Source organism: Apis florea, unplaced genomic scaffold (assembly GCF_048593485.1).
Source record: "Apis florea isolate Af1SG1 unplaced genomic scaffold, ASM4859348v1 contig_3203_pilon, whole genome shotgun sequence".
Taxonomy (NCBI): Eukaryota; Metazoa; Arthropoda; class Insecta; order Hymenoptera; family Apidae; genus Apis; species Apis florea.
In genome coordinates, this window is record NW_028256723.1 from 4,004,857 (window position 1) to 4,022,223 (window position 17,367).

At 37.0% G+C, this 17,367-nt stretch overlaps 1 protein-coding gene and 1 long non-coding RNA gene across 4 annotated transcripts in view; both read left to right on the top strand.

Moving 5' to 3' along the window:
- Positions 1 to 17,367, top strand: part of mam (neurogenic protein mastermind) — a 214,835-nt gene that overhangs the window by 80,349 nt on the left and 117,119 nt on the right. The gene's annotated exons all lie outside the window — the stretch shown is intronic.
- On the top strand, positions 1,767 to 4,535 carry LOC105735511 (uncharacterized). Of its 2 annotated transcripts, none has more exons than XR_015292974.1 (5): positions 1,767 to 2,722; positions 2,818 to 2,912; positions 2,998 to 3,165; positions 3,683 to 4,061; positions 4,407 to 4,535. It is a non-coding gene; the product is annotated as an uncharacterized LOC105735511 (long non-coding RNA). The 2 variants fall into 2 exon arrangements; XR_015292973.1 differs by having other exon boundaries at positions 3,002 to 3,165.

Sequence of the window (17,367 nt, forward strand, 5' to 3'; positions counted from 1 at the left end):
TCGAAAAAGTTTCTTTCCTTTTTATTTTTTTGATAAAAATTTCTTAATTGTTATTTCTTAATTGTCAATAAATCTATCGGTGATGGAAAAAGATTGGTGAATATGTGAATTAAGAAACGGTCGAGTTGGCTTTCGAAAAATTTTTATTGTTTATTTATACGCGTTTCGTTGTGCGTTTGTTTTGTAAAACCATGGTTTACACATATTGGATTTATTCCACGGTTGGAACGAGAGCACGAAAATGTAAAATTTTTTCGGTGCACGTAAAACGATACCATTTAAAATGTGCCACATTGTTACTAATAACAGCGCTATTATCTACATATTAAAAAGAATTTTGTTCTATAGGAAAGAACAATGAAACTTTCTTTTCTATCTACTGTACCTTTCATATCTTCCTCATTCAACCAAACTGGAAAAGTAATTTTAGTAAAAATTACAATAAAATGGGATTTCATAGGACTTGTACAATAATGGTATTCATGTAAGTACAACAAATGCAAATTTTGACAGTTCTTTTATTACGTGAGAACTACATTTTTTGATATTTTATTATTTATAAAAAATCATGGCCACGATGCGTAATATTGCAATTTTTCATATTATGTATAGATTCAAAAATTTCTTTATTCTATGTTTCTTTAATTTTGTCAATAGACAAATAAAAAGATTTTTATATTAGGTTGTAAATATAAATATACTTTTATTCCGTTATGGCATTAAATAAACATATTATATATTGAAAAAATTTAGTATCAAGAATTAATTCTCAAAAAAATGTTCTACATATATTTTACATCTTGCATATAGAGCCAATAATAATAACTGTAGCAATAAAATATTTGACCAAGGTACGGTTTAATATAGTCATCTATTGTATTTCAAAACATTCCTCTTACCTTCTTCTCAAAAAGGGAAGAATAAAAAAAAAAGATAAGGAAAATAAAAATAAAAAAAAAAAAACAGAATTTTCGAAATCTTCCACGTGAATCTCCATATTCATCCAGAAGCAACAAAAGAACAAATTCAAATTCTTCGATATTTCGAGCCGCTCGTCGCTGATCTGTCGCGTCGATAAAAAGAGATCGAAAACGACACCGATGCGGTTGTAATGTTGTCGGTTTATTGGTTGCTCGTGAACGTTGTAAGGTTTGCGTGCTTGTATCAACGCCCACGGCGGCCTAGGTGACGACAACGTTTCCGATATATCGAAGTTGAAACGTATCTTCATATTAACCGCCCACGCGAGAAATCGTTTCCATTGTTCAGCAGAGTATCGCATTAATTCGCGAACTTGTATAGAATAATTGATCTACCCACGATGAATCGCATGGTTCCTCTCCTTAATTACACGGATGGCCACTCTGATCAGCTCATCATCTACGTTCGTCGTACCCGGGCTTTATATTCTTTACCTTTATCGATAAAACTGTTCGATCAAAAAAGACGTTACGAATTTGAATTATAATTTACTTTGTAATCCGCTTTTTTTCCATTCCTATTCTCTTCTCAAGGAAGACAAAATCGTTTGTTTCTTTTGATATCTTTTTCTCGATTCTCACAATTTCAAGATTCAAAATAAATCTCAAATCAAATTATTCAAATAACGAGCCTATCTATTATTCGCAGTTTTGCACGAACTTCCGATCCCTCTGGTGGCATTAGCCCGATTATACGTGAACGCAATACGCATGCGCAAATATGTGTGTAGAAGAACGTAGAAGTTTCGCGAAACCGGTGCCACTTCAGCCCGGAAAACGATTATTAGTACGGGACACGCCGCCACTTTGTATGCGTGGTTCGTTTCGAGAGGGAAAGTTACGTTATTTTCGGATGTCGTCTCTCGTACTCACCTGGCACACGTTTTGCGCGAAAGTCTTCGTAACGCTTTGATGCTTTGTCGAGGAGTTTAATCGCTGTAACTCGAGATACGTAGCGTTTGGAAACGCCAATGGATGGCTATGCTCAAACGAATGTGCTTGTGCAATGTTCAGCTACTTTGAATTATAGGAGAAATTTGCTTAGAACTTTGAGAGAGACTTATTTTCGAATAAAGTTTACTTTCAGATTATTTGGTAATAATTCAGTTAGATAGCGGATAAATTTTTAGGTTAGCTTGTGCGGAAATTTGTATCGATGTAAACACGAAGGTTTCTCTTATTCTTCAATTCAAAAATTCTTTTAATAAGAACTAAAATCGCATACACAAATCTTGTAGCGAGAACGCTAATTTTAAAATTAAATCGAGAAATCCAACTAAGGCGAAAGTAACCACAAAATCGCAAGAGTTAATCGCTACGTTCCAAGAAAATCGCAGTCGGTTCCTTGGGTGTCGTACGACAGAACCGACAGTAGCCTTCTCTCTCCGAGGATGGTCATGCACGGTGAGTTTACGATCAAGAAAGGAACGAGGGAAAGAGAAGAGGAGGATGTTTTATGTATTCGTTGCACGAGCGCCGTTTATTGTTACACCACACCTAACGGCTAGGCCCGAAATTGATGACAATTGCGCGCTGGAAAGGAACACGCCGCGGATGAATCATCTCCTGCGTTCTTTTCCTCCCTGTGCCCCGACCTCTTTGTCTTTTCTGGGACCAATGACTCGACCATGTACCAGAATTAACCGTGATTTCTCCGGAAGACAGGATCGAAAACGTCGGCTCTATTTAGCCCTGTCATCGTATGTCAATTATACGAATCTCTGTTGGATCAGTTTAGTATGGTATGTTAGCTTTGATTATTTTTCTTTGTCGTTAATCTTCTCATGAACGTATCGTTTTTAATTGCAAATAATTTAACCGCAAAAAAATTCAAAAGCATCAACTTTACAACAAACATATATTAATCTGAGGATCGACACGTACGATATTAAAATCGAAGTCAGCTATATCCACGAAACTCTTTTAAACCGAGTACGTATTAAAATTTTCTCTATTCCTACATGATGCATGATATTTATCAGACGCAAGAAAATCGAGATTTTTGCTTTGCACGAAGATAGGTCAATGATGTGTCGTATCGTGTTTACGTCTCGGAAGAAAGAACAGGAACGTCCACGAAAGAAGGTGAAATGGAAGAAAAGAAAAGAGGACTCGACGATAGCTGGTGCGATGATACGATCTCTCATCAGCAATATGAAGCTAACAAAGCTCGACTGTACTTTTGGTAACCGACAACATGAGGCGTTGTCCCTTTGCTCCTTTCACCGTGCAATTTCTGCCTTTACTTCGGTCAAAGAGAACGATTCTCCCGGACAGTTTGGTTTGTCTCGATATCGAGTTAGATCGAATTGGGATCGTTCGAGTGTTTAGACACTAATCAACGTCTCGATTTCCTAGCTTTGATTCCCTTTGCTTGACCCTGAATATCTCAAATGGGATGATGTAATCAGATGTATCGTAGTCTTTTTTTTCGTGTAATCTTTTTTTTTTTTTTAGAATTAAATTGCTTAAACATTGAAAAGTACTTAATAACACATCTGATAAACTTTTACAAAGATTCACAAAGTACGTAATTTAATATCGCGTATACGGTTCTCTTTCAAAATCTCTGATCTTTCTTTCAGATTATCTTGTCAAAGCATTAACAAACGAAAAGTAACCATCCAAATCACGCGTCGACGGAAAAACTAGATGTCATTTTGCAAAGAAATCTCTCATTTTCATTTTTTTTTTTTTTTCAGCTTTCTTTATGCGAGACAAAAGCACGTTTGCCGCGGGAATTCGACAGCGGTTCCGATTAAAAAATTACGTTCGACGCCGATAAATATTTTATCCCAGATTAAATGGAAAATCATGTTGCCCATTGTCCAATCTACGATCCTTGTTCACTTTCGCGTTGTCGTCACCACCGTGCTCGTCGTCGTCGTCGTCGTCGTCGTCGTCGTCGCCGTCGTCGTGGTTCTCGTCGTCATGATTCCTCTTTGCCCGTTTCCTCTTTGTCCTCGATCGACGATTCCCGAGGTCCTTTAATAACGACCATCGGTGATTTATCGACAACGCCAGGAAGAGTGGTCCGCCGCAGCGCCAGATTCCCAGATAGATGGACACGGTTGGGAACAGGTATAAGTACATCGACCCCCGATCGATTTTATCCCGTGCCTACGGCTTTTCCTCCGTGGCTGCCTTCCGCTTAACATTTTCATTTCGTGATTCGATTAACTCGATTTGCATCACCGGTAAAAATTAAAGATGCATCCTTATAATGAAAACTTACGTGAAATTCGTTGGTCCGGTTTAATCTGATAAATTGCGAGGTAATCTCGTTAATAATATTTAATCCCTGTTTAAGATGTACAAATGTAAAATGTTAAATGAATGTTATTATATATTAAACATGTAATGATTGTATATTATATTAATTATATTAACGAATATGGTTGAACCTTGTATTATATCTTGTTTCAGTTGGCTATAAAACGACGAAATAATGATGGTGCATCAACTTTCTCCTCAACTTTCAAATCATTCATAATTGAACCAGAACAGACTCTAATTGAAAGTATCATATCGAGTGAACAAAAAGGAAATATCCACTTCCGTATCCTGAACTTCCGATGGAATCCTCGTTAGACACGTGGTGAAATGAAGAAAAGGAAATTCCTTTCCCCCGGAAACCGGTCAAGGGAATCTCAACAGAGACGATATCATACGATCTTTACATGGAATTTTCGTTTTCCTCAGATGTTAATCAGCTATTCTATTGACTATAACGATCGCGATAAAACGATGATAACTAGAGAAAATTCGAATTCGTTTAGCCTATCTATTCAGCTTTATTAATCCATCCAAGTTTTATTGCACATTCGATAATATTGAATCGCGTTATAATCGACTCGTCGTCTCGATTGTGATTTTTTTTTTCTTTTTTTTCTTCATTTTTTTTCTCTGGTGAATTCAGAGTCATCGGAAAAATTGATTTTTCTTGCACGACACGGTTTTTTGGATCGTACTTGTACGATTTTTCGCTTGTCATGTTTGGTTGCTTTGTTGACCAACTTTCAAAAAGTTGTAGAATTTGATGTGAAATGCGTAGGAAACGTTTTATGAATATTTATTGTTGTAATTTTACTACATTTTTTAAGAAAAAAATTAAGTTTTTATCTTTTAATTATATTAAATTTGTTTATTAAATTTTGATGAATGCATCATGAAAATAATAAAAAAATAATAATATACTGAAGATATAGAAAATCTTATTAAAGAAATTTTTTGGAAATTAATATTTTTTATTTTAAATTAATCTATTCTATCAAATTTAAAATGTTTCTTTTCTTTTTATTTCTTTATTTTTAAAATATAATTTATATATTTTCGAAAATATTTTAATATGGAATATTTTTAAAGAATATGCACTATTTTTGCATGTAGTATTTGTAGACGAGAGAAAGTTTAAGCGGGCTATTCTTTCATACATGAAAACCGGAAATTAGTAAACTGTTGCTTCATGTGGCAATGATTACAATTACTCCCGTACGTTTGTCAGACTCAACAAAACAATGAAAATTTTGCATGGTGAAAGCGACTAGTACTCATTGACTAGAAGTACCGGATGTATTTACATTCGCATAGATTCTATGAGAGCTATCGTTCCGCGATTTCGATTACGAAGTAAACTTTTTGTTCGATGAATCTACTTTATTTAAAATTCCATTTCATTCCACACGCCTTTATATTTTAAGAATTATATTATAATTCGATACATAAAATAGATGCAAATATAAATGTAAGTATAGTCAAATTTGACTAATTTTATTTCAAATGAATTTAATATTTTGAAATAATTTTCTAAATTTTTAAAATTAACTCAAATTTATTCTTTCTATATAATATCTTATTCTTATATAATATTTATACAATTAACTTTGATTGAAAGAACGTGAGACGAAACGTTTCTTAGAATTGTTAATTTGACATAACCTATTCAATTAGCAAGACTCTAGCTGTACTCTTATTCTTATATAACTTCTTATTTCATTAACCTGTACAACCAAGATAAAAGAAGAACGAAAATTCCATATTAACGTGCTATAACAATTCAGTAGCTTGTTAAAATCTTAACATCAATTTCATCGAGACGCGAATCGTCTCGCGAAAAGAAACATAACCAGTACTTATTCAGTTCATAAATTGCAAGATCTGCGCATGCACCTGCGCGAAGAAACTTCGCACAAGGTTTGTACGCGTCGCGTATTTCCAAAGAGGAAAGTCACGACTTGGTCGTGGGTGGCATGGACCATTTGAGCGTACAATGCGAATGCAGTCACGCTGATACGCGTCGCATAAAACGCTCTAGGTATTCTCTATATACGCACACATTCACCCTTGTATATAAACTTATAGAGGAAACAGGTTAGAGAGTCACGAGATGGCGCGCATTTACATAGTATACGAAGGTATACGTTTTCACGCCGATTCCACCGGTAGTCGTTGATGGTGGCAAAGTAATAAGAAGCGGCTTAGTCGACAGATTGCCTTTTCGTCCCGTGCCGCGTAATAGTGGCTTCTTTTCCTAACCTGACACGGCTTCCTTCGATCTTTTCTAAGGAGAAAGGAGAATCTCTTTGCTATTGGTCCTTTTCTTCAGAATCGCTTCACAACGATGTCGAATAATACTTTCACTCTCTCTTTCCAGTGCTTTCCTTTGTGCAATTGCCACGAGGATATTTTAACAACATTGTTGATCGCAGGAAGATCGTGATTTATTTGTTTTGTAGATTGTGAATTATTTCTAAGTAAAATGTATGAATCGTATATGTGTTCAGTGATAGTGTGTTGTATGTAACTATATGAGTGATTAAATAGATGATTTGAGGTTAGGATCAGGAGACTACATAAATCGTAAGTAAATAGATGTAAATAGATGATTAAAATTGGATTGCCTCTTAAAAAAAGAGAATATTTTAAATTATTTTAATATGAAAGTTTAATCTTGGAAAAAGGAAATATACGATAAAAGGTATATAGTTCCAAAATATATTCTATACTATATTATTTAATGTTCTCTTAATTGTATATATGAAACGATTTCATGTATGAAATTATTGTTTGTAATAAATAGTACATCAGTTTACATGTAACTTTCAATAGCGGAAAGTATTAATATTGGGTTAGAAAATAGCTATTACTGTACATTAATTTTTTTATTTCGTGATTTGATTTTCATTTATAACAATTTAATTGTCAAATTGCGAAAGAATAAACATTTACTATATACTGTTCTGGATTTTTATAACAGTATATAACGAAAATTTTAACTTGTTCCACTTTTTTTTAAGCATTCCACTTTTTTCTGTCGTTATATGTCTGTCTACAATTTTCTTTAATTGCACCAGTACGTATAATTTGTACCTACTTATAAGATTAAGTTACAAAACACGACTGTACGATTATTCCGTAGGGAAGGAATAATGATACTTAAGTAACAGTTGCGTTGTTTATTAATAAACGAGCCACGTGATTATGCGCAATTGTACATGATGATATCGAACATCTTACAAAATTTGTATCTCTTCATTTATTTACTTTTTTTTTGTTTTAACTAATTTTCGCAGAAATATCATTAATGTTAGATTTCATAATCATGTTGATAAAAAATTTTATAATTTTTATTTAAATTTATAAATGATGCAACTCGTTCTAGATTTCATGCTACTTTACAATTATTTTTATGCTTTTTTTTTTATCTTAAGATCAATTAGGCTAATTTGGACGAACTTCAAAGAACCAAGGAAAACAATAAGTCGTCTTTGTTTTTTCGCGTTGAATTAACCAGCCGCGACGTTTGATGGTCGAATGACCCAGTTTCGCGGTTCAGCGACCAACGTTTTTGGAGAAATGCTGAAGATTACACGTTTCTAATTTTCATATCTCTCTAATACTTTAATATAATTCGTAGATTTTATTAATTTCATTTTTTAATTTTAATAAAAAATTGATGATTTCCTTTCATTAATGATCAATGAATAATCATATATCAACAATCGGTGAGTTGAGCTTGATCCATGTGAAATGATATCGTACTCGTGGCATCGGCGAAGGAACATGAGGCGAGTAACGAAGAGAATTGGGCGCGGATGCGAAGGATCGAAAGATTGCATCGCTGATACCGCGTGTTCGACACGCTGCGAAACACGTGTACCGATACAAGTCGAAGATCATCCGCACAGGACATCTTTTTGGGCATGCGCCGCGTGGACGTTGCAAAATCATCCGGGTTTCGAACTTTCGATTATATTAAAATTTTAATTTTAATAATAATTAAACGAAATGAATGAATTAAACGAGTTGTAGATTCTAAAAGAAATAATAATCCGTTAATTTTTGCTAATATATCTAAGAGTAATTAGAAAAATTAATAATATCTCTACTAACTTAAAATAACTTTAGTTTTACGAGCAAAAGAGATTAATAATAATTCTTATATATATATATATATATATTTTTAAATACATAGTTAAATTTTTTTTAAAATCTCAATTAAATATCGATTAAAGTAATCCCATTATTTTCTTCGAATCAAAAAACGAACGATTAGATATCCGGCGAAACAATAGCCCGGACAATGAAAGATCAAGACGAACCGTTCCATTTTTATTTCTCGGAATGTAGGTCTCCCTTTGTCGCGACGAGTGGTGTAGGATGTAGGAGTGGAGATATCGCAACCCTCGACTCGCGGTGACGTAGGAAAAGTTCGTTTTAAACGTTAAAATATTGTGCCTTGTGATCCGTCTGGATATATTCGGAAATTTGCACGTGCGGAAATTGCGAGGTCTGGCAGCGAAGGTTATTCGAAGTGGCGGGCACAATAAAGTCGCGGCAGCGACGATGCCATCGAATGGAATCGAAAGTGGGACGGCTTAATCCCAGCCGAAATCTATTCGCGGCAAGATTCATTCTTCGACCCTCTTAGCACAACAATGGCTGCTCCTGCTTCCGTTTCTCAACATATCATCCCGTTCCACGATCCTCTCGATAAACGCCTCTTCCTTCTTCATCTCTGATCCTGCTCCTATGCCTTCCTACGGTTTAATTAACGACTTGGTAACCCGTACACGATCCTCGATACGTCTCTCCTTTTTCCTAGCATATAATTGAAAATTTTTACATACTTTGTGAAAATTATCGCTTTTTATCAAAACTACAAACAGTATATTAAAATCAGGTATTTTCTCGCGTGTCTCAATCTTTTTAACCATATCCATCCATTAACTGGAAAAGAATATTCCAAAATATTGCAATAATCTTCATAAAACAACCTCTCTCCCCCTTTATTATCCTGTACCAAACGAATACCTAACTTCAATCTTCCCAAACACACCGGCATCGTCCCATAAACGATTACCTTCCCAGGTATCCACCTCCCATCCACCTGACCTCCTCACGCACATCCCCCGAAAACCAGTTTCGCTCTCCGAGGTATCTAATTTCCCGATGTTGCAAGTTTCGTTCATTCCCCCCCTCCACAAAAACCATCTGGCGCGATCTTCCTCGTCGTTTATCCGTCCTTACCCTCCTGTGGCGCTGAAAAACGCGTAACTCAGAGTCGCGAATCGATTTCGCGGGGTCAAGTGGCCCTCTTCTTGGTCGCGATGGACTAACGGTATTCCCAATTAGGAGAACAGGGACGGACAGAATCGAAGTCGTCGATTTCGCGGGCGGTCTGCGAGCTCTGCGGCGTGATGAAAAAAGGAAACGGAAAAAAAAAGAGGGGAGAAGTTGGCGAGAGAGAGAAAGAGTGAGAAGGGACGGGAGGGAAAGAGGGAGATTCGGTTCGGTGTCTCTCGGTTGGCAACCGTCGACGCGACGAAATGCTCGACGTGTGCCGATCTCTCGGTGGCCCTAGGCTGCCGGTTCTTACGCTACTGGGATCGATATCCCGGGAGGCCAAACAGTAAACAGCCGGTTGGTCAGGATAGAGGCGGTGGTGGGGCTGCATAACATGGAGGCACCTACTGCCTTCGCCCGCCGCCTACTCTCTGTCTTCCTCTCTTCCTCTCTCTACCTCTCTGTTCCTCTTCTTTTCTCTCTTTGTGCCTCTACCGGCGCGTCGCCTGCCCGCCACCGTCCAAAGCGGGGGACGAAAGGACGAGCGAAGAACGGGATAACCCTCTGTTCGTAGGTAGGCGCGACGTTTTTAGATCGAAATATCGGAATTGTGCGTGCATATGGCTGTGTCCTTCTTCAAATATTTCAATTCTAGAATCGAGGGCATTTTAAGAATTTAAAGAAATCTGAAGTTTTGACGCTTTTCTTTGTGCTCTTTGAATAAATGCTGTGAATCTTGGAATCATTGTTCTTGTATATAATCGTTTGGATCAATTTTTCTAGATATCAATTTCGACTGGACTTGTTAAAATGTTCTCTAGGTTTTTGTAGGATCGAGAAATTTGAACTTTGTGTCGTTTGAATAAGTGGATGAGTTAGGAATCAATTTTGTTGTTAATTTTTGTAGATATTAATTTCGATGGATTTGTTAGTGTGTTCGCTTTGAGTGTTCTCTTTAAAATATTCTGGTTCCAGACGTTTCTAGGATCGAGAAATCTAAAGTTTTCTTTCCTTTTCCATTTTCTTTTTTCGAATAATTGGATATCTGCTAAGAACTTGCACTCTTCGGTGCATCCAATCGTTTATTAATACATCGAATCTTTTATTAATTTTCGTAAATGTCGATTTCTCGATAAATTTTAGAATCAAGAATGGTGTAAATTTTCAAAAATAATTAGTTCTTGAATTACAAAATTTTCAGATATTGTTAGAAATCTGGGAAATCTCGAGTCGAATCCATTTATAATAAGTTCAGATCATCGTGTATTTTATGTATATATTTGTGCAGGTCTTTTACGACTTACCGATCGATTTTCTTCCATGAACCAATTCGAATTCGAATGTGCCCTATATTCCAGGATTTTATGGAGGCTAAAGATTTTAGACATTTTCTGCCAGCCTGACAGAGACTCTAATATTCGATTCTTACGAATGTTACGATTATAAATCAGTATTTATAAATGTAAGAATTTTATGACCAGTTTTAAACTAAATAAAATATAATATTTCAAGTAAATATTAACTCTTTCGCTATTACAGGCGATTATAGTCGCTCTGCACAAAGATATCGACGAGCGATTCGACTTTCTTTCTCTGGAAACGTAGCAAAATTTTTTTTTTTCAACAAACACCTCGTCTTTTTGGATAAATTATCAACCAAATCCAACAAACCCAACCTTTTCATTCATTTCCAAGATATCAATCACTATCGTGCAAAATCAAACCCAGGATGGTTTGACTTTCCCCAAGGGGAGGAAGAACTCTCCAAGAGCGTGTACTCTGCACCAGAATCAAGAGGAACAATAGATGGTGGCCGATAAATCAGATACGCCTATTAACCGAATTGGAGAAACGCATCTGTGGGGCGAGGTGGTTGGACGAAGAGTCGACAGTATCGAAGGAAAAAAAGCGGAAAGCTGTTTAGGGATGTATTCTCTCCCCTTCGACCCTTTTGCTCGCGGTTTCGCAAGAGGGGAAGGAGAATCTCTCCCTCCTCGAATCTTTGCCCGTGGTGGGGGTATTTCGCCACCGGTTGAGTGGCGACTGCCACGAATGTTGATCTTCGCGCGTGATTGAAGGAGGATATTCTTTGTCAAACAGTAACCGCTTAGATTATATGCTTACCCTTCCTCCTTCTTTTCCATCTCTGCCGCTCTGGTAATTAGAGCGGGGAGGGGGAGAGGATAAGATGAAGAATACTCTTTCGACGGATGGAAGTGAATAATACTTTCTTGAAAGTATTTTTTTTCCTTTTTTGGATTTTCATCCCCTCTCGAAACATTTAAAATCCAACGAGCAGATCTCCAATTGGAAAACCTCGATCCATTCATAGCGGAACAGCATTGTAACGATGTTATATGTTTCACAGTGGGCGCAATTAATCCGAGTATTCTCGGTTGCCGAATAAACATCCGACGCGCGGGCATTTTTCACCCCTCCCCCTCCCCGAGGCGAGGCAGACCACCTGGGAGATCGAGGACGCGAAACTGATGATCGAACGCGGGAAAACGAATTAGAGAGATTCGATCGAAGGACAAATCTATGAGTCGTGTGAAAAAAAAAAAAAAATAGTACATTTCCATCTCGATAATTCTTCGATTATAAATATAATTTTTTCAAAGATCAGATACAACGAAACTCTTCGTCCTCTGATACGAAAAATAAAAATTCGCTTCTTCCTCATCCCGTAAAAATAATAAATCGAGATTACTACGCTGCTCTCCTAAAAAAACACGTTACGCACCGATGATAAATCTGCGCAGGATAAAATACTCGTGGAAAATCATTCGAAGGGGTTCTAAGGGGCGAGGAGGGAAAGAGAGAGAGAGAGAGAGAGAGAGAAATAAAAATAAAACAGGCGGTGGAAGATGCTCGAAGGCAGAGGGAACCGCAGAGGGAAAAGGGATGGCGAAGGTAAGCCGAGCAGCTTCTAACCCTCGAACGCTGAAGAGGGCGAAGGAGAACGCAAAGTCGATCGCGTGCGTTGGGGTTTCGTTGGTTTTCCCATTGGCGCGACGAACACCAACCCATCACGTTTCCGAAGGCGGGATGAATTTTTTAAAATAATTTTTGGACGGACCACTTTTTATCATAATTATCCAACCGCGGTAATTTCGAAATTTTGAAATATCAGAATGCCTATTTATTTGATATCAGGGGTTAAAATGGTAAAAAACGGCTTTGTCAAACGCGAAAGATTCCTGTGAATTGATTTCTTTTTTTTTTTTCTTCTTCTTTTAAACACAGAGAAACATTTTTTGCAACGAAAAAATTGGATCTGAATCGGGTTAAATTCGGGTTTTTTTACATCTACAATGAAATATTATCGTTACATATATTTCCGTTGTATGAAATGAAATAAAAATATTTCAGACTTGGGCTTCTCTTAGAGAGCCTCTCAAAGAATGGATCGATATCCTTGATATCCGTTTCGAGTTGGAATTTAACGATGATTAGAAAAAGAAAAAAAAAGGTAAAGGAAAGGGAGAAAAAAATTTTAGAGCGGCGATAAATTTGGGAAAGTAATCGTGGCGCCGCGTACTTATGAATCAGGCTTAAAGGGGAAACTGGAATATCGATGCACGGGTTCCGTTCAACCACGTGCCTGTTGAGCAGCAAAATCCTTTCGAATTAATCACCACCCGCGAATAATTTAAATTGAATATTTTTCGAACCGAGATTTCTTTCGACTTTTTTTTTTTTTTTTTTTCGAAGATTGGCAATTTCTCTCGCCTACATTTTTACAACCTGAATCGAAGAAATCGATTTTAGAGAAGGAGAAGCAAGCGGAATGACAATAGGGATCAACCTTTCCGGCTTCACACCGGTATAAGTATGTAGAGCAAATTTCTAATTCACCTTTTCCCGTTGCACCGTCCATTCCACGTGTAAACCATGCAGAAAACTGCGCTCTGCTAACTAGACCGTGTTGCAACCGGCGCTGGTATGGCACACGATGCTCACTTTTCGTCTTCCCGCTCCACTAAATCGACCATTTTACACGTAACGCGTTTCGTTCCTATGGAACTATCCTTTGCTCTCCATCTCCCCTCATCAACCAAATTACAAGTAACTTTTTTAACGCAAACATAACATGCAAAAGAAAAAGTCGAGCTCCGCCCAAAAACAAGATCGTTTAACTTCCTAAAAAGTTAGGTCGAACTTTCTACCATTCGTGCTACATTGTCAAATATTGCTCACAACCTTCTTCAACCCACCTTCCAAGAGCGATCTCTCGTGGAAACAGCTCGGCTTCTTCCTCCTCCCGCGAGTTTTTTATTATCTTGTTCCATATTTCCTGTTCACCGCCTTTCCATCTCCTCCTCGATTCGTACTCCCTCTCTCTCTCTCTCTCTCTCTCAACACTTCATATCTTTGTTCATCCCTGACCAATGTTTCACCCACACTGCGGCCGTTCCTCTCTCGTCTATCGTCACTCCGTCTATTGTCCCTCCTTCTCATCCCTCCCCTCTGACTCCACACCTCCGCTTAATAATACACACCAGCCAGCCAGCCAGCCGCTACTACAACGGCACACACACTACAGCGGCACCCGACAGTATGGCATACCACTTTATTGATCTTCTTTCCCCGTTTTCACAGGTTTCAACCCGAATTTTCCACCACTTTATGCAAGCGTCGCCCTCCTGCCCGTTTGCACGCGTTCCCCACGATTCATCCCTTCGCCGATAAATCGAACGTAAACCGGAGGAACGAGTCGAGGGAGAGAGGAGGCAGGCCGAGTCGAGGAGAGAAAGTCGGATGTTTTGACGACGATCCTTCGGGATTTCGCGGAATCAATCGATCGGTTGTCGGCCCGTTTCGAGAAGACGTTCGTTTTGGGGAGGAAAGAATTTTTATTTTGCAAAAATAAATTTTTGGAAAATTGGAAAAAGGGGGGGGGAAGAAACGAAACTGGATTGATTAGTTAAAAAAAAAAAAATTTATATTGAATATTTTACAGCTCGATTTTATTATATATATAGCGAGGAGTATAGCGCTGTCATTTTAAGCCTCTTCTTAGGAAGAAAATTATAATTTGAAGGATTAATATCTCTCTGTATTACGCGTCCATACCTTCCACTTTCTCACTTCACTGTCTTTCCTCTAAATTAAATTCCTAGATACTTGAGGAAACTTCCAACCGTGCTGTCCTCGAGCGAGAACGCTCTTATTTCAATTTTCCTTTTTTTTTTTTTTTTTTTTATTTGAAAAAGTTAAAGAAATTGGAGGAAAAATTGTTTCCAATCCGAATGGCCGAGACCGTTCGATTCTCGATCGAATTCTTTCTCTCTTTCCGCCTCCCTCTAAAACAAATTCCGTGATAAAGTTAAATATAATCGGTGAACGAACAAAAGCGTCTGAAACTTGCTCGACCGGTAACCGTAGCACGCTTTTCTCGCTTCGTAATTCATTTACATAACAATACTTCGAACCTCGTTATATAATATTAACGTTGCGATTTTTCAAGCAAAAATCACCGCGACTGGTAAGAACAATAACCCGATACGATTGAACGATTACACGCCACAATTCCTACGGACCACCGTCGAAAAAGTATCGATCGTCGTCTAATGTTCACGATTCGAACGACTCGAGAAAAGTGATCGTTCTCGCTCTACATTCCCGTTCGTTTATTCGACGAAGCTAATTAACGAGTCGTGCACAGACATTGTTACGTGGTGGGATGCAAAAGAAAAATTTATGCCAGAAAGATCGATATATTTCGAAAATTTATTTATAACGAATATAAATCGATGATTCTAAATATTTCATTTTTTTTTTTTTTACTAATTATTTGCTCATTTGCTATTCATCTTTGATTTTATTCGAGATTTATTCGAGAGTGTTCGCGTGAATTTTAAAGGAACACGGGATTTCGTGGCACAAGTAATCGATAAAAATGAAATTTTAATTAGACGAAAGATGTTTTATTGGGACAATATGATTTTTCCAAACATTTTTTACACGAAACGAATATACTCTTGTTATATTATTCAAACAAAATAAACACCAGAGAAAACGAAAGTGTCAGAAATTCAGGCAAGCGCAATTTTTTCCTTAAACTTAAATATTTCCTCGTAACTTTTTCATTGGGATTTTAAGACTCTTGTCTTATAAATATAAATATACTTACTTTTCCCTGGACAATACGATGCGTGTTAAAAAAGAAGAAAAATCTAATATCGAACGTGAATTAAATCGGTCGAAAAAAAAAAAAAAGAAGATATTTTTATCTTTTATTAATAAATAACAATTTCGAAATAATCAATTGTAATTACTCGATCTTTAACCTCGAATTCTTGGAAAATTATAATAATCTTTTTCTTGCGCGAGAACATTTTCCTCGTTGTGCCATTTTAGATTCTTGACTCTTCGATTCTTCGATTAAAAAAAATAATAATTGTAAATGTAAAAATTTTTTTTTCCTCCCAATTTCGGCAATTTCCTCCCTTCAATCAAAGATATTTAGCGATGAATTTCGAATCGAAGAAGCCGTTACGTTAAAGGCATCCCCATCCTCCTCCATTAATTACAATACTTACAATACATATCCTTTCGTTTCACATCGCGGTGTAAAGCTTCTTCCAACCGAAAATACTTTCTTTCACCGATGCTTGCTGGCCCTTTCAACGCAGTAAAACCGGGCGAGGGGTGGGGAGGGACGAAGGAGCAGGGGGGCGGAGGGGGGATCGCCGCAGCCGGGCGAAGGAAAACCGGCGGGAAAAGAGGAGAGATGACGAGAGAGACGATGCTCGAGAGGCCGGCACTAAGGAAGATTCTAGCAAGCAACAGTGTTTACACTCGCCAGCCGAGGAGAACACCTTTCATGATCCTAAGAAACCAGGCCACCGGTGTATCCGACGCCTTCCTTCATTTTCTCCTTTTTTTTTTTTTTTTTTTTCTTTTTTCACCGTCACGCGAAATACACGTTGTTTTGTGAAGATCGATGATTCAATGTTTGAAGGAGTCATCCTGGAAACCGTAAATATTGTCCAAGTTCGACTCCTTGCGAGTGAGAATGAGGGATAATTTTACTTATAAAAGAAATTGCAAACTTGGGATTGAAAGAATTTGGCGTGAGCTTAAATTGTAGATATTCCAATGAAAGAAAAAATTAAATAATTTGATAGCGTGATAATGAAGGAGAATTGAGAATTATTATGTCCTTTTTATAATTGAATTTTTATTCATTTTGAACGTTTTGTCCGATTTTAATTAAATTTGCAATACGTGAAACGTGATAGGTGGTAAGTGGATACTTCGAAGTCTTCGTTTGAATCGCTATCCGATTAAACACTTTCACTATAAACGAAGATTATATTAATTCTCTCTTCGTTGGAATAACGCATTGTCAGTAGTTTATCAAATGCGCTGACGAATACGTGTCTGATATCAGTCACGCGATGGTAAACATGTTTGTATTCACAGGTTGTTTTCCGACATCTGTGACCTTGGTAAAAGTAAATTTTACGTTTTAATTCTAATTCCAGAGGACGTTTTAAAGTCACGTTGTTATACGTGCATGTTTAAACGCATGTCAATTATGCAATGTAAAAATAAAAATAAAACTTGTGTATCAGTGATCTTGAGATGTTGGAAGTAAATTAATTTTCAAATGGGGGAAAAAAAAAAAAAGAGGAAACTAAAATAAACATCACGATCAAATTGTTCTAATAATTTTTTTCTCAAATATTCTTTTTTATTCAATTATTTTTTGCTGTTTAAAATCGCGATTCCTCAAATTCCAAATCGTAGAATGTGCGTTTGGAGGATCGAAAGCTTGTCCTAAGATTTTGAATCGAGGGATGTCGACACGCAA